Below are 21,165 nucleotides of genomic sequence, written 5' to 3'. Positions count from 1 at the left end.
AGACTGAGATCAGATGACCTCAAACTTGAGAACAGCCTAGACTACATATATCAAAACTCTGCTCAAAAGAAAAAGAAAAAAGATGGGTTGGTGGCACACACCTAGCATTCAGGAGGTTCAGCTACAGGGAGAAGACTCCCTAGGCTACATAGAGAGTTCCAAGCCAGACAGGAGGACATAGCAAGACCCTATTTCAAAGAAATTTTCATAACACACTCATTTTCTAAACATAATTTAATTAAAGAGCTTATACATGCTCACAATTTGTAAACAATAAACCCAAACACACACACAAAGTAAACTTCCTTCAAATTTTGTCCCCTTACCTCATCCACAATTCTCACCACTAGATGAGTAGAATAAACAATATTTGCTAAAATTTATGGTTTGGGTTGTATATATTCTCAAAAAAATAACTAAATTATTGGTACCTAAAAACACTGTGTTCATAAATCTACCTATTTATCTATTTACACTGTAAAGATGGTTCAACAGTTAAAAGCTTTATCTGCTCTTCCAGAAGACCTGGGTTCAATTCCCAGGAGCCACCTGGAAGCTCACAACCATTTGTAATTCCAGTTCCAGGAAATCTGTTGCCACCTTCTGGCCTCCACGGGCACTAGGCATGCATGTGCCACACATATATTTATGCAGACAGACACTTATGCACATAAAATAAAATATAGGACTGGAGAGATGGCTCAGTGGTTAAGAGCATTCACTGTCTTCCCTTCAAGAGGTCCTGAGTTCTATTACCTGCAACTACATGGCGACACACAACCATGTATACTGATGCCCTCTTCCAGTACACAGGTATACATGCAGATAAGTGCACTCATATATGTAAATCTTTAGATAGATAGATAGATAGATAGATAGATAGATAGGAAGAAATACATGTGGATATAGATGCATCTTTATTGCTTTTAGCATTTTTAAATACTATCCTACTACAATGGTTTTTTCCTCATTTAACATACTATCTATCAATAGCGCTAGCTCTTTTTATAGTGACAGTTTTGTAGCTAGGGTATGGTGATAGTTATATAAATTTGCATGTGACAATATGCCATAAAATTATATACAAAATCATAAAATGTAAGTGCATGGAAAACCTTTAAAATTCATAGTACAGCTAATCATATTAAACCAAAGTCAATTTCCTGGTTTTGAGAATATAATGTAATAATTCATATGTTATCACAAGAGGGAAGATGAGTGATGAGTATGTGGTACTCTCTGTAGTAGTGTACAACAACTTCTTGAGTCTACTGCCATTTGATAACTCAGTGAAGACTGGAGGTCAAATCCCTAGAACCAATGTAAAGCCAAGCACATAGCTCACGTTTATAATCTCAGTGGTTCTTCAGTGAGATGGGAAGCAGAGATAAAAGGATCACAATAGCACTCCAGCCAGGTAGTCTGGTTTACAAAGCAGTGAAAAACAAAGAACTCTGATTTCAAATAAAGTAAGGGAGGACAGACACCAGAGGCCATCCTCTGACCTCTACACACATACCACAGCACATCCACACCCAAACACACATCACACATACTCACATGCATACACATTATACACAAACACACATGCAGTAAGAATCAGGTATGGTGGCACAGGCCTGTAACCTCAGAACTTTGGAAACTAATTTAGGAGATTCGCAAGTTCAAAGCCAGCCTGAGCTACACAGCGAGACCCTGTCCCAAGAGAAAGACAGATGGAGACAGAAAATTTGACCATGTAACTCTTATCTTTATTTGTTAATATACTATCAAGGCAAAAAAGAGAAGTCAAATGATAAAAAACAAAACCAGACACTAAAATGCCATTTCCCAGCACCTTTCTGTATTTCCCACCTACCCCATTTATATCTCTGCAGAAACAGTCATCATCCTGGTCTTCATGTTCCTTATGTATTTGTCTTAGGTTTCTTTTTCAAGCCAGGATCTCTTATGTAGCCCTGGCTGTCCTAAAACTTGCTGTCTAGAACTCAGACATACACCTGCCTTTGCCCCACTAAGTGCCACTTGCCTGGTTTGTTCGGGTTTCTTTAACAACAAATAAATAAATAACATAAACATATTATGCTTTTGCATTTTTAAGGAGCCTGAGGATTATATCAAGGCCAAGTATGTAGCTTGGATGGTAGAATATTTACCTGACATATACAAAATGCTGAGTTCAACATCACCACAGTTAAGTCAGATATGGTGGCACATACCTATAATCCTGATACTCAGGAGGCAAGAAGTTCAAAAGTTCAAGGTTATCTCTGGCTACGGAATTAAGGCCAGCCTGGGCTAAAAACCCCGTCTTAAAGTAAAATTGTAATGCTTATGAATCATTACAGTGACCAGCATGGTCAAATATCCCCAAAGGTTCAACAGTGGTACTTACATCTTGGCACTAACCAACAGTCCACTCAACAGGAAGTACTTTGTGCCCAGTACTATACACCTAGCCAACTACCCATGATTCGTAAGGAAAATGGAACTTAAAGAACTTACTGCTGCTACTTTACCAACCTAGCATTATTTCTAACTACTTTCTTATTATTTATCCAGATAGGAACACCCCTTATTATTTGCCCAGATAAGAACACCCCTGATCCCATATCAAAGAAGCTTCTTTTTATGGAAGTCACAAGCAGAGAGCTACAACTGGTCAAAATGCAGAAAACAACTATCTGTGGGTGCCCAACCTCAGTGGATACATCTACAACATAACTCCTACACCTAAGGTTCAGGGAACAGGAGGCAGAAGGATTGTAAAAACCTGAGGAACATGATGTCAGCTGTGTGAAACGCTCTCTTGTATACATGATAGGGAAGCTGCTCTTCTGAAACCTCTGCAATAGGATTGCTTAAACAAAATTCAAACAATGATCCATCCCACCAGTTGACATGACAGGGAGGATGGAGAGACATCTCAGAAGGTCCCTATGAACAGCTGCAGGAAATTAATGACAGCTGACAAAGGGAGAATCCGTCTTCCCAGGGATGAGCTGCCCCTAACTGGTTATCTAATACCAAATGGGCATCCCTAAAAACATACAGAAAACAGTACTAAATGGACTCAGCAAGTTGCATTTATACATCAATACACACACAGAGACACACACACTCACACACATTATTTTGGTTAGTTGGGCTTGTTTGATGTTTGTTTGTTTAAATCAACTTGAGACAAGCTAAAGACATCTGAGAAGAGAATACCTCAATAAGAAAATGCCTCCATCAGACTGGCCTGCAAGCAAGCCTGTGGGACGTTTTCTTGATTGATGGATGATTGATGTGGCAGGGCCCACCCACTGTGAGCTGTGGCATCTCTAGGCAACTGGACCTATGGTGAATAAGAAGGCAAAGTGATCAAACCAAAAGGAGCAAGGTAGTAAGCAGTGCTCCTCCACAGCCTCTGCTTCAGTTCCTGCCTCCAGTTCCTGTCTTGAACTCTTACCCTAACTTCCCTCCATAATGGACTACAATTTAAACTGAAATAAACCCTGGCCTTCCCAAGTTTCCTTTTTGGCCATGGTACTTATCATGGGAACAGAAACCTAACTAGAAAATATATACAGACACATACACACACACATTAAACAAAAGGGGGCCATGAAGTTAAGAAACAGTGGGGAGTGAAATATGGGAGAAATTGGAGTGAGGAGAAGGAGCAGGGAAATTATACAAATATAGTATCCATGTTTTTGTATATACTGATTTTATTTTTCATTGCTTTATCTTAATTAGTTACCCTCTAAAACTTAATGGTAAGATCCTATTTTTGAAGACACTAAATACTTGAGTCATAAAACATAAAGAAATGAAGCTGGCACTACGTTGGAAGCTTCATCCCTATGGGCTAACTTTCATAATGCTAGAAGGTGCTATGTATGCTACCAACAAACAAACAAACAAAACAGAATCATCAGTCCTATCCCAGCTGCGAACCCAATAAACTACATAAGTACTGCCCTAGAAAGACAAGCCCCCTGGTGCAATACAGGCATCAATAAATGACTGGATTTAATGCCTACAAGACATACCCATATTTGACACCATTATAGAGCCAAAAATCTGTGGCTAGATAGGTCTTATGTCCTGGGGGGAAATCCTACTCTTATTATTTGGCTTAATGGACACAGTATTTAAATGACTCCTAATGGCTTATTATTATACATATAGATTAGTGCATCTCTCAAGTCTCATTAAGAGATGTTTCTCTCAAGAGATAATAGTTAAAACACAGATCTACATCTGGTCAATACATAGAGAAGAAGAGAATAAGGAGTGGTTCACCTCTAAATGGGACCTCTATATCATTTGTTATGTGACACAATTCTTGGATGGATATAAACAAACATCCACTTGCTCCAGATAAGGAACTAACAACAAACCAAAGTGAAGTTACCACCCAAGTTCAACCTGGTGAATCAATGGGTTTTACTGGGATTATTTTCAGGAGCTAGACAGCTACATCACCAAGAGCTCACCACAGTTCATGAAAGCTGGAAACCTAGAGTTCACTATGCAATTTGCAAGTAGCTTGACAGGTTGGAGAATATCACTTCCAGGAGTCTGGCTGGTCTGAGAGCCTTCTAAGCAGCTCAGCCGCTCTAAAAGTATCTCTCAGCAGTCCTGACTGCTTATATAAGCTTGGGGAGGAAGAGCCTTATGAATCTGGTCAGTGTCAGTGGTTCATGAAAGGTTCATGAAACCTTTGGGTTGTTTACTTTCTGAGCTTAATGCACTTCCCTACAAGATGGAATATTATACTTTCCTTTAGAACACCCTGTCTTAATTAGCTTCCCTCCAAGATAGAGGCTTTCTCTCCAAGGAACTGTTACACAACACACCCTTCTCTGCAAGGCTAATGGATCGCAGAGAAAGAGGGACTGACAAAAGGGTTGTAAGAGCTGGAGGGTATAGATGACTGTAAGGGAACAGTGCTTTCCAGACACAACAAGGCAGTGCACATATGAAGTGGTTCTCTCAGCATGCTAAGCTCAAGCCAGGCAAAATCCTAGCAAGGAGAAGGACAGGCAGGGACAAAGTCCCCTTAGCTGAGCAGACACTGACAATGGATAGCTTCTTGGGGAAGGAGAGTTAGTTTTCTTTAAGGGCATGACCCTCAGGTAGGCTGATCATTCCAGGGCAAGCTCCACATCCCACTTTTGGAGCAGCATGAACTGGACTTCATGCATTTTTTAAAAAGCCAATAAAGTTGAATGGGTAGGGATGCAGAGGTGAATCTGGAAGATTTAGGAGAGAAGATAAATATGATCAGCATGTACCATGGGAGTGGGGGAAGAAAGTGCCCTATGATCCCAGCACTCAGAAGGCTGAAGCAAGAGGATTGCTGGGAGTTCTAGGCCAGCCAGAACTATAGTGTGAGACCCTGTCTCTAAACGAAAAACAAGAAAAAGACAGGATTTGAGAATATGAAAAAAATATCCTAAATCAGATATATAGAAACTAAGAACAAAAACAAGCAAAATAGTTCTAAAACAGAAAGACGTGAAACAAGAGATTATTAAAGAAACAGCCAGGTCTAGGGGTACAGACCAGTAATTCTAGCACCTGAGAAGTAGTGGCAGAAGAGTTGGGACTTGTAACCAGCCTGGGTTACTTGAGACCCTGTCTCAAAGGAAAAGTTATTAAACAAGATAAAAATGTAGAAACCAATAAACACAAGGCTATTTCACATCTTATCACAGAGTAGAAAAAACTTGCACTCAACACTGCAACTCTCATCAACTTCTTGAACAGTAGCTAAAGAATAGGATGGTCCTCCAAGAAACTAATGCACAAGGGAAAGACCTGCAATGATTGGACTATGCTGCGTTAAGCCTTGGATCTAACAACTTATCATGGACAGAGTCCTTACCAGCTTCCCACTGTCTCACTCTCTAGTCTCAACAAATGACCAAAGATTTTTAACTGTGGAGGAAAAACTGTAACAAGAAATAAAGAAATTAACAAAACAGGAAACAGCAAAGTAATAAGCAAAACATGTATATATGGCAGTAGGCACAAGAGTTGATAAACAGAGCAATGGTGACATACTTGTATAGTTTCAGTACTCAGAAGGCTAAGACAGAAGAACTGTCAGTTCAAGGCCAGTCTGGGATACATAAGAAATACTTAAAAAAACAAAAAACCAACCAACCAAACAAACAAACAAAAAAACCCAGGTAAACAAAAGGATAAACTGGATAAACTGTATTCAATGAAAACTTATAATTTCTGTTCAACAAAAGCATGCTAACAGGGGCCAGCAAGATGGCTGGGTCAGTAATTTATCTGTAATGAATGAGCAGCATAGAGGGACAGATAGAAACCACTGGGTTCCTGATGCTTGTTGCCCAGCCAGCCTAGCCAAATTGTTGTTTCCAGGTTAAGTGAGAGAACTTATATCAAAAAATAAGGTTAAAAAAAAAAAGTGACCAAGACATCAAATGTCAACTCCACAAGCATGTACACACGCATGTATGGGGAGCCAACAAAAGGCGGCTATCGTCCTTGCAGTCATCTTGAGCCATATACCCTGACAAGAGACTTGTTTACAACAGCCTACAACAGCTGAGCACACTCTGATAACATCTTGCTTTGGATACCCAGGATCTTCCCTTGGGTGTGTGAGACTTAAAGGTGTGATTTAAAGACAAGACTTAAAGGCATGACTTAGAAGTGAGACATATAAAAGGCGAGAGGCAGACAGAACAGAGTACTTGAGACTAGAGACTGAGAACTTGGAACTAGGAAAGAGACTAGCAACTTAGAACTAGGAGAAGGACTTGAGACTTATTACAACTAGAACTGGGATTAGGACTTGAGACTTATTACAGGTGGTACTAGGAACTAGGGACCTGAGACTTGGTACTAGGAACTAGGGACTTGGAGAGAAGAAGAGAGACTGAAGAATAACTGGGATTGAATCACACTCTGTCTGGTCTCCATTCTTCGCGTCCAGACTCACTCTCTCTCTTGCTGAATCCCAACCAGCTGACTGGAGCAGCTCGGGGCAGTGCAGGCTCTAACAATTTAGCTCCCCAAAGCTTTTGGCAGTGCGGGTTCCAACATTGATAGAGGGGGTTTATGACATTTTGGCCCCCAAACATGGGATAGAGCAGTCCCCGACACACATAGACACATGAATACATACACACACCGCACTACACATACATTTATCTGACAAAGGATTAACATGCAGAATACACAAAGGATTCTTAAAACTATACCCCAATAAGAAAGCCCAATTTCAAAATGGGCAAGGATACCTGAGGTCCCAGCTACTGATAGGAAGCTGAGATGAAAGGACCACTTGAGCCTGTAAGTCACGGATTAGCCTGAGCAACACAGCCAAATCCACCTAAGAAGAGGGTGGTAAATACAAAGGACTCAGACAGAAAAATATACAAGAGATATAAAGGCCCAATAAGAACATGAAAAAATGCTCACTACCACTAATCATTAAGGAAATACAAACCAAAACCACAATGAGATACCAACTCACACCCAACAGAATGATCAAAGCTTATGCATATATGCATATGCACACACATGTAACCATGTCCTGCTTCAACATGAATTTGAACACTCATGTCCAAAGTAGCATTAATCACAACAATAAGATGTAGGAAAAAAACCTAAGTATCTATTGAAAGATGAATTTCTAATCATGGTGGAACATATAAATGTAATACTGCATTAAAAAGAAAGAGCTTTAAAAAGGAATAAAATTCTTCTATATGCTGTAACATTAATAAAGCTTAAGGACATTATCACAAGTGAAAACACCCAGTCACTAAAGATAAGCATTTTATGACTTAATGTGGTAACTAGAAAAGCTGACTTCATTCAATAAAATGGTACTGTTAGGCCTTGGGGGAAATAAAATGGAGAACTATTATTTAGCTGATACAGAGTTTCAATGCTGGAAGATGAAAGATCTACTGGAGATGGAAGGTGGCTGGTGGTTGTACAACACAATGAACAAACCTGAAAACACTAACTGGGGATTTGTTTGTTTGTTTGTTTTGAGACAGAGTTTCTCTGTGTAGCCCTGGCTGTCCTGGAACTCATTCTGTAGAACAGGCTGGCCTCCAACTCAGAGATCTGCCTACCTCTGCCTCCTGAGTGCTGGGGTTAAAGGCATGCACCAGCAGCAGCTGATTAAACTGTGTACTTAAAAACAGTTGGGATAGTAAATTTATGTAACATGTATTTTATTTTTTTAAAAAATAGAGGACTAGGTTAATATCTCAACAGTAAAGTGATTGCCTGGGAAAGGATGGGAAAAGCCCTGGGTTTGGTCCCTGGTATTGGGCAGGGGTGAACCTTGGACCATAAAGCAGGGAGAGAGAAAAACAGATTATCTACCAAGGAATGACACACTATGCAAGATCTTTCACCAATGCTAGAAACAAAGTAACTCCCTCAAGGTATTCAGGAGGATTAGTATCAAACCATAATATCAAATTAGTTTTCAAAATGCCTGTAGGAAACTGGAGAGTTGGCTCAGTATTAAGGCCACTTGCTGCTCTTGCAGAGGACCTGGATTTGATTCCTAGGGCCACATAAGGTAGCTCACACCATCTGTAACTCCAGTCCAGGAGATCTGATGCCCATTTCTTCCTTCCTCAGGCACACAGGGCATACAAACACAGACATATGCCTATACAGCAATAAAAATAAAGTCTTTTTTTTTTTTTTTAAACTCCAGACATTTTCAAAAGTTGAGTTTCAAAATCAAATGTGGTGGTGTACAGCTGCAATCCCAGCATTTGGAATGTGGACAATAGGATCAAGAGTTCAAGGCTATTCTCAGCTATAAAGTGCCTGAATGACATTGAAGTCTATCTTTAAAAAAAAAAAAAAAAAAAAAAAAAAGTTGACTTTTAACAGACATTCAACCCTTCCAACAGCCAGGTACGATGACACACACATGCAATTCCAGGACTCAGAAGACAGAAGCAGGACAATCAGGAATTGAAGGCCAGTCTCAGCTACTTATCAAGCTCAAGGCCAGCCTAGATTGCAGGCACCCTTCTAAAATATATGCTTCTAGAACAGAAAATACTCAAAATTCAAAGCAAATTCAAGACAAGGGACCACAAAGATAAAACAGAGATGAGTAAATGTAAACGTTCATCAGTTTTGTGGGTGGTCACTAGTTTTAGAGATAAAGCACGAGGGAAAAAGACACATGGGAGGAGCTATTTCCTGTACTCTCTCGTTTTGCCTCCTGGCTGCCATTAGTTGAACAGCTCTGTTTCAGTGTATGCATGTCTGTGTGTGCCGGTGCCCACAGCTATCAGAGGTGGGCACTGGAGCCCTTGGAGCTTCTGGAGTTACAAGTTCTTGAGAACTGCCTGGTGAGGGGGCTGTGGGCTCAACTCTGGTCCTCTAATAAAACATGAACACTCAGCCTCTGAGCCATTACTACAGCTCCCCCTAGGCATCACTTAATCTGAAGGAGTTGGTGATCAAGATTAATGATCACAAGCTGAAGAGACAGTTCAGTGATAAAGAGCTACTCTTCCAGGAGACATAAATTCAATTCCCAACCCCCACATCAGCCATTCACAACTGCCTGTAATTCCAGTTTCAGGGTATCCATTACCTTCTGGCCTCCATTGGCACCTGCAGCCATGTGTATATGCCTATACAGACACTCAAACATGAAATTTTTTAAAATTAAAAATTCTTAAATAAAAAAATTAACCACGGGGGCTGTAGAAATGGCTCACAGTGGTTAAGAGCACTGACTCTTCTTCCTGAGGTCGAGTTCAATTCCCAGCAACCACATCGTGGCTCACAACCATCTGTAATGGAACCTGATCCCCTCTTCTGGTGTGTCTGAAGACAGCTACAGTGTACTCATATACTTAAAATAAAAATCTTTTTAAAAAAATTAACCATTACACTCTTGGTAGTTACAAAGTCATATACAGCTAAACAAAGACTATTCTGAGAACTGTATTGTTAGGTGAGTCTGTTAAACAAACATCATCACAGAGCTAATCAAACCTAGATGGTACAAACTACACACTATGGTGATACTGTGTGCATGTGCAAGTGCATGAATGTGCACACGTGATGCAATTAACATTTGTGATCAACAAAAAATCTGAGGCTGGGGCAGCATAACAAGGCATACAGTTTTACAGTATACTTTTTCTCAACAAGTAGAATAAAGATACTCTAAAATGACAATGAAAAAGCATAATGCAGCAAATAGACCGTAACATGATTTATTATCACTATCAAGTATTATGTATTATATGCAATTATATTCTTTTATGACTAGCATCTCTACCAATATATGAATAAGGTGATAGGAATTTTTTATCACCATAACACCCTTATAGGACCACTGTCATGTATGTAGTCAGCTGCTAACTGAAACATTATCTAGCTCATCATCTACTACAGTTATGTAAAACTCTAATATTGAGGCTGGTGAGATGCTAGTCATGACAAAGCACGAGAATCTGACTTAGTATCCCTAGCACACATCTGGAACGCCAGCACTGCAGAGGGAGGGGGCAATGCAACAGGCGGATACCTGGGGTTGCTGCATACATACACATGAAAACATATATGCAAAACATACACAAAAACCTGTTAACACTAGTAGAAATGAAATAATGACCACCACAAACATTTTACATTACTTTCATAACTTTCTTTTCTACTTTCAGTTAGTAGAATACTTGCCTAACATGAATGAAGCTCTGATTTCAATCCCCAACACAACACAAAAACACAACAGGTGTGGTGGTTCAAGCCTGTAACACCAGCACTCAGGAGGGGAAGGAAGAAGGATCAGAAGTTTAAGGTCCTCCTCAGCTATACAGTGAATGCAAGGCCAGCTTGAAATCTTGTCTCAAAAATTATTGGGGCTGAAGAGATAGCACAGTGGTTGAGAGCTTCCTGTTCTTCCAAAGGACCCAATTTGATTCCCAGGACTTATAATATCAAGTGTCTTGGAACTGCCTGTAACTACTTCAACCCCAAGAGTCTCAACACCCTCTTCTGGCCTCTTGAGAGTAACTGCACACACATAGCATACACTCACACATGCATACACACACACAAATAAAAATAAAATGATAAATATATATATCGAGAACTATCCTAGCACATGCAAAGCTCTGCTATTCCCAGCACTGCAGAAGTGGGAAGAAGTGGGAGAGAGAGGGAAGAAAGGGAGGAAAGAAGGGAGGGGGAAGAAGAGAAGAAAGAAAGGGGGCAGAGAGAAGAAGGAAGGATGAGAAAGATCAGAGTTATAACCAACAAAAACAGCATAAAGAGGGAAGGATACAGATCTAACCAGTCCCTAAGTCTGTATAGTCTCCCTGGGGAAGAAAGGGCTCAGGACTAGACAGAGGTGCTACAAGGGTGCTGGTAATTACTGCTTCTGGTCTGAGACAGGTAGTTAGTTATATTTATCAAAAATTCATCAACGGATATGATTATTAAATGTAGAATTTTTAAAAATATATCACTTTTGCCCCAAAGTATTTTAATTTTTTAAAAGAATTATTTATTTATTTTATGTATATGAGTACACTGTCGCTGTCTTCAGACACACCAGAAGAGGGCATTAGATCCCATTACAGATGGTGTGAGCCTCCATGTGGTTACTGGGAATTGAACTCAGGACCTCTGGAAAAGCAGTCAGTGCTCTTATTTGTTGAGCCATCTCTCCAGTCCCAAAGTATTTTCATTTAAAATAAATTATTTTTATTTTATGTATACTCATGTTTTGCCTGCATGTGTGTGTAATACCAGCAGAGGCCAGAAGAGGGCATCCAATCCCCTAACTAGAGTTGTTAGCCACTGTGTTGATGCTAGAACTTGAACCTTAGTCTTCTGGAAGAGAACAAGTGATCTTTACCATTTTAAAAAAGAGTTCTTTACTTTATTTTATGCATTTGAGTGTTTGCCGGCATGTATGTATGTATGTACCCTATGTGCTTGTCTTTTGCCTTTAGAGGTCAAAAGAAGATGTCAAATGCCCTGAGACCAGAGTTGCAGGCAGTTGTGCGCTAGCATGTTGGTACTGAGAATTGAACCCAGTTCCTCTGCAAGAACATCAAGTGCTTTTAACCATTTGAAGTGTTTCTCCAGCCTCCACTTCAAGTATTTTTAAGATGGTTTTACCTCTAGGACCAAAGATATGAGGAAGATTTAAAATTCTTTCAATTTAAAGTAGTCCAATACTAATATAACAAGTAAAAAAGGCAAACCAAGACCACTAGGCCCAGCAGAGTCAGGCCCTGGCCTCCTACTCTCCTCATTTTGGACACCATAAATTTTTATTTATGTATTTTTATTGTTTATGTTCAATGGTATTTGTCTGCATGTCTGTCTGTGTGCAGGTGTCAGAACCCTAGAACTAGAACTAGAGTTACAGACAGTTGTGAGCTGCCATGTGGGTGCTGGGAATTGAACTCAGGACCTCTGGAACAGCAGCCACTGTTCTTAACCACTGAGCAACCTCTCCAGCCCCTGTGTTTTTAAAGAAATACAGAAATGTACACAAGATAATCAAGAGCTAAGAATACAAGTAGACAAGATAGAGTGCCTAACTGGAGATCTATCCAACTCCAGTAAGATTCACAATCTGTGAATACAGTGGCTAATACTGTCAAACTGACAGGATCTAGAATACCAAAGAAACAAGGCTCTGGCTAGATCTATGAAGAACACTCTGGAGAAGGTTAATTGGGGTAGGAAGACCCATCATAACTGTGAGCTGCACCGTCCTCTGGGCTGGGGTCCCAAGCTGCATAAAAGGTAGAAAGCTAGCTCTCTACTTTCTGACTACAGCTCCAACATGACAACTGCTTCAAGCTGTTGCTGCAGTAACTTTCCCACCATAAGACTGTGCCTCAAATAGTAAGCCAAAATAAACCTTTCCTGGAGCTGGAAAAATGTCTCAGTGGTTAAGAGGATGGCTGTTCTTCCAGAGGAAGATAAGCACCTAGCACCCACATCAAGTGGCTCATAACTCCCATAACTCCAGCTCCAGGTGAGCTGACACTCTTTTCTGACCTCTACAGGTATCCACATTCACATGACAAAAACACAAGCACATACATACACATAAGTAATAATAAAATAAATCTTTTTAAAAATAAAATAAACCTTTTCTTCCTTAAGTTTGAAGAAATCAACAACAACAACAATCCCAGCACCAGGAAGGCAGCTTAGTCAAGTCAGTGAGCTCCCGGTTCAGTGAGACAGACTCAAAAAATAAATTGAAAAATGACTGAAGAAGACACTTGACACTCACCTCTGGCTTCTACATTCCTGTGTGCACACACATGAGCCAGCACCTGCATGGGCACGTACACATGAACACATACAGCCAAAAACTCAGAAAATATTTTCACCCAAGAACAGTATGATTAAATTCATTCTTCATACATAAGTATGTATGTATATATGTATGTACGTATGTATTTAAAAATAAGGTATCACTATGTCACCCAGTCTAACTTATAGCCTCAAAATTCCTATGTAGCCCAGGGTGACATGACTCCTACTTCAGTGTCCTGAATTGTGAGAAAACAAGCTTCAAATTCTTCTTTGTACAGTGAATTTATTATATACACATATGTTTATATGCATATATGTGTATTTACATAAATATATAGATATAGATATACAAAAATGTACATACCTAGTTTACCAAGGCTCTCTCTTCAGCAGTTTGTCAGAATGCTTATTTCAATAGAAACCTAGAATAAAGTACAGAGAGAAAAAAATATTTTTATGTAGTATTTTCTATTTTTACAATAGACATATACCATCTCTCGTTTTAAACATACCATTTTCATGGCTACATATTTAACTTACCATATCCCTGTTGATAACAACATTAGCCATGGCATCTTTATCAAGTATTATGACTAGTAACAGAAATGGCCATTATGATTGCTATTGTATTTTTATCATCCCTTTGAAATATATTTATTTTTTTCTTTGCTTTCAATAGCTTTCACATTTATACAACCTGTTTTATCTTGGGGGAGGCACACATGCCCCAGCACCTGTGTAGAGTCAGTTCTTCTCTTACCTTCATGTGGGATCTGGGGATTAAACTCCTACCATCAGGCTCACGTGGCAAAAGCCTTTACCTGAACTATCTTGCCAGCACTTTTTCCTGTTTTTAGGTTTCATGTCATTTCATAATATTCCCCTTTATTTTTGTCTTTCACCAATTTAATTTCTAATAATGTAGCAAGAGAAAAATAAGTCTTAAATATTTTGTTACACAGAAATCTGCTTGGGATTGAGAGATGGCTCAGTGATTAAGAGCATTTACTACTCTTACAGAGGACCCAAGTTCAATTCCCAAAGGGCTGTTCACAACAGTCTGTAATTCTAGCTTCTGGCTCTCTTTGACAGCTGCACTCAAATGGAGACACACAAACACACTCGCATATATATGATTAAAAAATATAAGTAAGCCTTAAAAATTAATGTATATGACAGGTGGTGGTGGCACATGCCTTTGATCCCAGCATTCAGGAGGCAGAGACAGGTAGATCTCTGTGATTCTGAGGCCAGCCTGGTCTAGCCAAAGCTACACAGAGAAACCCTGTCTGGGGGACATATGTATGTATGTATGGATGTATGTATGGATGTATATAATGTGTATATTTTAAAAAATTTTAAACCTGCTTAACAATATACATCTAACAATATACAAATTTATGGAATGGAGAGATGGTTTATCCATCTTTCCATCTTTCAGCAGTGGTTTCTATTCTTGCAGAGGACCAGCCAGAGATCAGTTCCCTGCGTCCCTGTAGGCTCACAACTGCCTATGACTATGGTGCTGGTCTAATGCCTCTTCTGGTCACTGCAGGTGGCTACACACAGGCACACTCACACATGAATACACATATAAATAAATGTCATCAAATTTAAAGAGAACTGGCAGGACCAGGCATGGTGGACTGTGCCTGGAATTTCAGCCAGAAAAAACAATTGAGTTTGAAGAAAATAGCAAGACCCTATGTAGTTGGTTCCTTATTGAGAAGTGCTGGCCTATACGAGTGTTTATAGCTGTCTTTTAAAAGCCTTCTTCTGTTCCTTAAAATAGAACTTAAATCCTATGAGATCGATACTAACATTAATCCCATTTTACAGACAAAGAAACTGAGGTTTGTTGTATAGCCAAGATTTAAGGGCCAGCTCCAGGATTTATCTTCTCAATTAATAAGAAATTAAAATTTTAACTTTTGCCCAGGCACTTATGCCTGGAATGTCAGAACTCTTAAGACTAAGGCAAGAGGACTCGCACAAGTTTAGATCAGCCACATAGTAAGTTCTAGATCAGCCTGTGCTACAGTGTGAGGCTCTGGACCAAACAAACAAGAGTTTAACTTATATGACTATGAATTAGCAGGATGTGACTGTCAAAGAAACAATTCTGTTGTAAAACCAACATAAAGCCGGGAATAGAGGCTAACATCTGTAACCCTGGGGAAGAAGAACAGGAGAAGAGAAAGAGGTGCATACCGGGCAAGCCAGCCAGCCTAGCCCATCAATGAGCCCACAGTTCTAGAAGAGACTGTCTCAGATATACAGGGTGAAGAGCCCTGGAGAAAGGGCTTTGACTCTAGCCTCCGAATGTATACACATTCACAGATAATGGTATCTATCTGCATGTGCACATTCACACACAGAGAGAATAGTATATCCCATAAATAAGTCATTGGCCCTGTGAAGAGTTTCAGATGAAAACAGTGACAAAAAAAATCCTTTAGAAAAGTTTAGTGATGAAAAATACTTTGTCGGCCATGTGTTAAGGCACATGCCTTAAATTCTAGCACTAGAGAGGCAGAGCAGGCAGAGCTCTGTGAGTTTGAGGCCAGCCTGGTCTACATAGTGAGTTCCTAGAGCTATATAGTGAGCCCCTGTCTTGAGGGGACCAGGGGAGTATTCTGTCAAAAGAAGAAAAGGCCTGCCAGTGCACACATGTGACCCAGAAGGCTGAGTGAGGCAAGAAGATTGCTGTAAGCTTAAAGGCAGCCTGAGCTACCTAGGGGGTAAAAGGCCAGCCTGGGCTATACAGCAAAACCCACAGAAGAGAAGGGAAAAAGAAGAGGAGAAACAAAGGACTGTAGGCATCTTGAAATATCTAAAATGAGAACATACCATGAAAATACAATTTCTAGTCCAGTAAAAAGAAATAACTTATAAATTTGAGGCCAGCCTGGGCTACATAGCGAATGTAAGGCCAGCCTAGAATATATAGCAAAAACCTGTCTCAAAATGCAGACACAAAAAATTAGTTATTCAAATAATTTTGTCTCAGAAACTATGAAAGTGAACTCTCTAAAAGTGTAAAACTAAAAGTTATCTTGCAAGTTTAATTTCTAAGGGTTCATTAGCCTTCACAAATCCTGTTGTCACAGGAGGGAAGTATTAAAAAGTGTGTTTAGTCTGGGGAGAGGCTTGGGGGAGGTTGTTTGTTTGGAGGAAGGCACAGGTCAGAAGATAGTTTTCAGGATGAGTTCTCTCCATCCACCCTGGGGGTCCCTGAGACAGAGATAAGGTCAGCAGGCTTGGTGACAAGCACCTTTACCCACTGAACCATCTCACCAGGCCCAATTTCTTCTGAGATCCATTATGACACATACTAAGTAAGTCTAAAAGAGAAGAAAAGTGTGCACAGTCTATTTCAAGGTGGGGTTTTGTTGTAGCTATTTTATATTTCTGGTGCTGGGTATCCAATCTAGGGTTTAGGTAATTACCCTACCACTGAGCTATGCCCCAGCCCTCAAGCTGTATCGGGAGCTCATAGCTCAGTTAAGAATTTTGGCTCCAAGGGTAAAACTTGCACACGCCAAGGACTACATATTCACAAGGGTGGAGGGCAAGGAATTATGGTCACAAAATAGCAATATGAGTAATTAAAACTATTTTACTTCTTAAATAAACAGCCTGTAATTAAGGCAACTGAAGTTGAATAAGTCTTAGGACTTTCTTAACAAATGTTAAGTGCTGCATTCCTGAATCTGCAACCACATGCCAGCACTGTGCTACAGACACCATGTCTGCCATAACACTAAGCTAGTTCCAGGCACAAGATGTTCTAAAACTAAGTCCTCTCAGAGCCAGTACACAAGTGTGACAGAACCTGGGGTCTGGCCATCGCCTTTATCTCCTGACGAAATTTGAGAATGGACACTTACATGAATTCTAGCAATGGCATAGTGGTATAGCTTTAGTAAATCGTAAGATAACCGGTGACTGGAAAAGGCAAGATGCAAAATAAACATTTTATACTCAACTTTGAATTCTGCCACACTGAAAAACATACAAATAACTTAAACCGTATTGCCTAGTTATGAGGACTTCAAACTGTTAGAACAGAAAACAAATGACCCAGAAAAATTCTAAGTCAAATGAAACGCAGCAGCTGACTCTGTAGAGGGGTGTTTTCTAACCTGTTTTCTAACCATGACCCCTCTAGAGGGAGTCGTTCTTGCCTAAGACCATCGGAAAAACCTAAATATTTACATTACAATTCAGAACAGTAGCAAAATTACATTTATGAAGTAGCAACGAAATATGTTTATGGTTGGGGGTCGGGTCACAGCATTAGGAAGGTTGAGAACCACTGACCTAGATGAGGCAGGGTAAGGAGCTGGAGCCCCTTGAGATGGAAGGAGGCAAGACAGAAGTATTCAAATTCTCAAAGTCACGTTCAACGACTGCTATGGAAAAAGCCTGAACCTGTTAACTGTTTCTGGCTGTGAGATTTCTGTCGTTGCGGTGTTGAGAATCAAACCGGTGCTTTGGGAATGCTAAGTAAACATTTTGCCAGGTCAGGCTACAAGCCTGCTAACTATTCCAACCGAAAAGGTGAAACAACATGGGGTCCAGCATCCAGGGTTAAGTTATGCATTTAGTAGAAGTGAGCTTTGTTTCAAGTGCATTTCCCCAGATTAGACGTTTTCCCTCTCGCAACACCCTCCCCCTCCTCGAATAGGCAGATCTGGCTCACAGATGAATAAACTGAGCCCACACAAGGCACCGGACCACGGGTTGAGTGTCCACGCACGTCACTGTGTCATCTCTCCGCGGGAGCCCACAGACACGTTCCCGCTGCTCTGTGCACAGCCAACCACGCACGGCCTTGTGCAGAATTCCTCCAAGAACTCGGGCCGAGAAAAGGAGCCTCTACTTGAAAGGAAAAGTTCCCTTGGGGGAACCTGGGGGATCTTCCAGGTAGGCAGAGCTTTGGAACTCTGAAAAGCACCCCGCAGAAACAGACCGGAGGTTTGTGGAACACGAAGCGAGGAGGAAAAGTCGGAAGACCTGAGTGAGAAGCTGAAGTCAACCCTTGCCCTTCCTGATCCCTGGTGATGGCGAGCCTCGGGAGCCTCGGCAGGTATTCGGGGGTAGCTTGGCCCGGCTGCAGAGAAACCCTGAGGACGAGCCGCGACTCCTGGGACAGGGTAGGGAGGGCCGGCCGGGGCCACGCCCGGTCCAAAGGCCCCTGGCATGCAGGCCCGCGCCCTTTCCCGGACCTTACCGCAGCTCTGTGCAGCGGGGCTGGCGGGCCACACAGCCCTCGGCCCACTCCCGGGGAGACGCTGGTTCGCGAGCCGCCGCTCCTCAGGCAGAGCCAGGTCCGGTCGGAGCGAGCTCACGCCCGCGCAGCCGCGGTCTTCGCGCGCGTCGGAAGCCTGCAGTGCAGGAAGGGTCAAGGCGCGCCCCGCGTGCCAGGCAGCGACGGCCGCACAGCCCAGCGCGCCCGACGCCGTCCGCCCTCAGCGACACGGCCGCGGCGCCGCTTCCCCCGCGCTCGCTTTGGCGGCGGAGCAGCACGGTGCGCGCCGATTGGCTCTCGGGTGGCGTGACGCGCGCCGACGCTCTCCACGGATTGGCCAGGCCGCGGTGCGTGTAGGGAGTAAACAAAACCCGCCCCCAGGCTCGCCACCGGGGCCAGAGGCGGAGGTGGGCGGCGGGCTTGCGGGAGCTTGCTCTGGCCCTTTGACCTCCAAAGCCGCCCTGTCCGCTAGGGGCCGCCCTGGGACTCTGCCTGCCGCTGGTCCCCTGCCACCTTAGAGGGCGGCCAGGGAGCCTGAACCCTGAGTGTCTAAGCTCGCCCTTCCCCCTCCACCGCTTGAGCCCCTCACCTCATCTCCACCCACCACCTCGCTTCTCTCAGCTCTGGAGTGTGGTTCTCTTTTTCCATCCCGTCTCCCTTAGGAAAACCGGAACTAGGATCCGAACACCCGGAAGGCAGATGGATAACAGTGACCCTGAGGCCACACGTGGACCACCGAGAAGATGGTCACGCTTCAATTCCTGGAAAAGTGTAGCTATAAATTAAGGCCAGATGCCCTCAATGACATCGAAGTTGAAGAGGAAAAAGTTGGAGGCACACACTCTCAAATACCCGGTCACTTATTAAGTAATTCAGGTTGGCTTAGTGGCTCATGTCTTTAATCCCAGCACTCGGGACGCAGACACTAGCAAATCTCTGAGGCTGAGGCCAACCTAGTCAACATAGTGAGTTCTGAGCCAGCCGGGCTAGACACTTAGACCCTGCCCCTGCCCCTCCAAAAAAAAAAAAAAAGGTGTTTTCCTCTTTCAAGTGCATGGATCCTGTATGAGCCATAGTAACTGTGGAAGTTTGGAAGTAAGATAAGAGAATCCGACTTTAAAATGATACTTTTATCCTTTTCATTTTAATTTCTTCATCGCTCTATAAGCCAAATACTGTTGAAGCATAACCACCTCCTCAGTGGTCCACGTGTGGCCTCAGGGTCATTGTTATCCATCTGCCTTCCAGGTGTTCCTGGGGTGGTGGCCCAGATGTAAGGACCCCAGTTCTGGTCTTCTTAAGAGAGACACACTCCAGAGCTGAGAGAAACGAGGTGGTGGGTGGAGATGAGGTGAGGGGCTCAAGTGGTGGAGGGGGAAGGGTGAGCTTAGACACTCAGGGTTCAGACTGACTGGCCGTCCTCTAGGTGGCAGGGGACCAGCGGCAGTGATTCTAGCGGCATGTGTACAAAAGAGACAAAAACTCTTGGCATTATTGACTTTATGTTCTAATAAGATGGGAAAGATGCTCCTCAAAATACTGAAAACATAAAAAACATCAGTCGTGTGATAAGGGAAAACAACTCTAAGAGGGGGCTATTGATGTAAATATCAGTCCAGTGTGTCGTCAGCACGTGCTTCTGGGAGGCAGAGTCAGGCGTTTAGACCAACTGGGTCTACAAGAGACCCTTTCTCAAAAACAATAGATGGATGGATGGATGGATGGATGGATGGATGGATGGATAGACGGATGACAATGAGATCTTTTCTCAAAAAAATGACGATGTACATAGGTAGAAACAAAGACAGACAGACAAAATAAATACATAAAGAGGTGAGAGAGGCAAGAGAGCAAACACCTTGGCTTCCTCTTTGGAAGATTTGGAGACTATTTCTGCACAATTGTTATGGGTAAAATTTTCCCAAAATTCCAAACATGAGGTAATCCAAGTAACTAAAATCCAAAAACCTCAATCGAATGACTGCCTTTTCCACTGACAAGTGAATATGGATTTATTTTTAATTTCCACAAGAAATTTTGACAAAGTATTGTGTTCAGCTTATTTAATAAACACTTAGCGTGCTAGGTAATCGTGGTGCACCCCTTTAGGCCCAGCACTTGGGAAGCAGAGGTAGGCAGATCTCTGAGTTTCTGGCCAGCCTGGTCTACAAAGCAGGTTTCAGGACAGCCAAGGCTACACACAGAAACCCTGTCTCAAAACAAACAAACAAACAAACAAATTATCAATCCTGGTATTAAAGATAAAAAAGACCATCATGACAGAAATAAAGCTTTACTTCTATTCAGTAGAGAAAAATTATGAAGCATCTCAACCTGTATGGCCACAAGAGAAGGAGACACATTAAGTGTTTGGGCTAATGTGGAGAAAGGAGTGCCCAGAATCTCACTACCTGTCAACTAAACACTACATGTCCATGCTAGAACAGAGTGAATGCAAAAGTGTAGCGATCAAAGGGCAACTTGCAGGAACTGGTTCTTGTCTTCTACTGTGTGGGTCTTGGGGAATAACATAATGTTTTCAGGTTTGGCAACCAATGGCTTTACCCTCTGATCCATCTTGCCAT

At 41.9% G+C, this 21,165-nt stretch overlaps 1 protein-coding gene across 27 annotated transcripts in view; it reads right to left on the bottom strand.

Moving 5' to 3' along the window:
• Positions 1-18,856, bottom strand: part of Tfdp2 (transcription factor Dp-2) — a 139,364-nt gene extending 120,508 nt beyond the window's left edge. For 8 of the 27 annotated variants that reach the window (XM_076917538.1, XM_076917558.1, XM_076917564.1 and 5 more), the window contains exons 1-4: positions 18,563-18,854; positions 13,691-13,748; positions 13,301-13,343; positions 3,214-3,340 (exon numbers count right to left, since the gene is read on the bottom strand). The gene's annotated coding sequence lies outside the window, so the exon portion shown is untranslated. Of the gene's footprint in view, positions 1-3,213; positions 3,341-13,300; positions 13,344-13,690; positions 13,749-18,345; positions 18,363-18,562 lie in introns of those variants that run through there. The other 19 variants (XM_076917550.1, XM_076917548.1, XM_076917552.1 and 16 more) reach the window with 8 other exon arrangements.
• Positions 18,857-21,165: the final 2,309 nt, after the last annotated feature.

Source organism: Arvicanthis niloticus, chromosome 21 (assembly GCF_011762505.2).
Source record: "Arvicanthis niloticus isolate mArvNil1 chromosome 21, mArvNil1.pat.X, whole genome shotgun sequence".
NCBI lineage: Eukaryota > Metazoa > Chordata > Mammalia > Rodentia > Muridae > Arvicanthis > Arvicanthis niloticus.
This window is presented reverse-complemented; position numbering and strand designations above follow the sequence as displayed.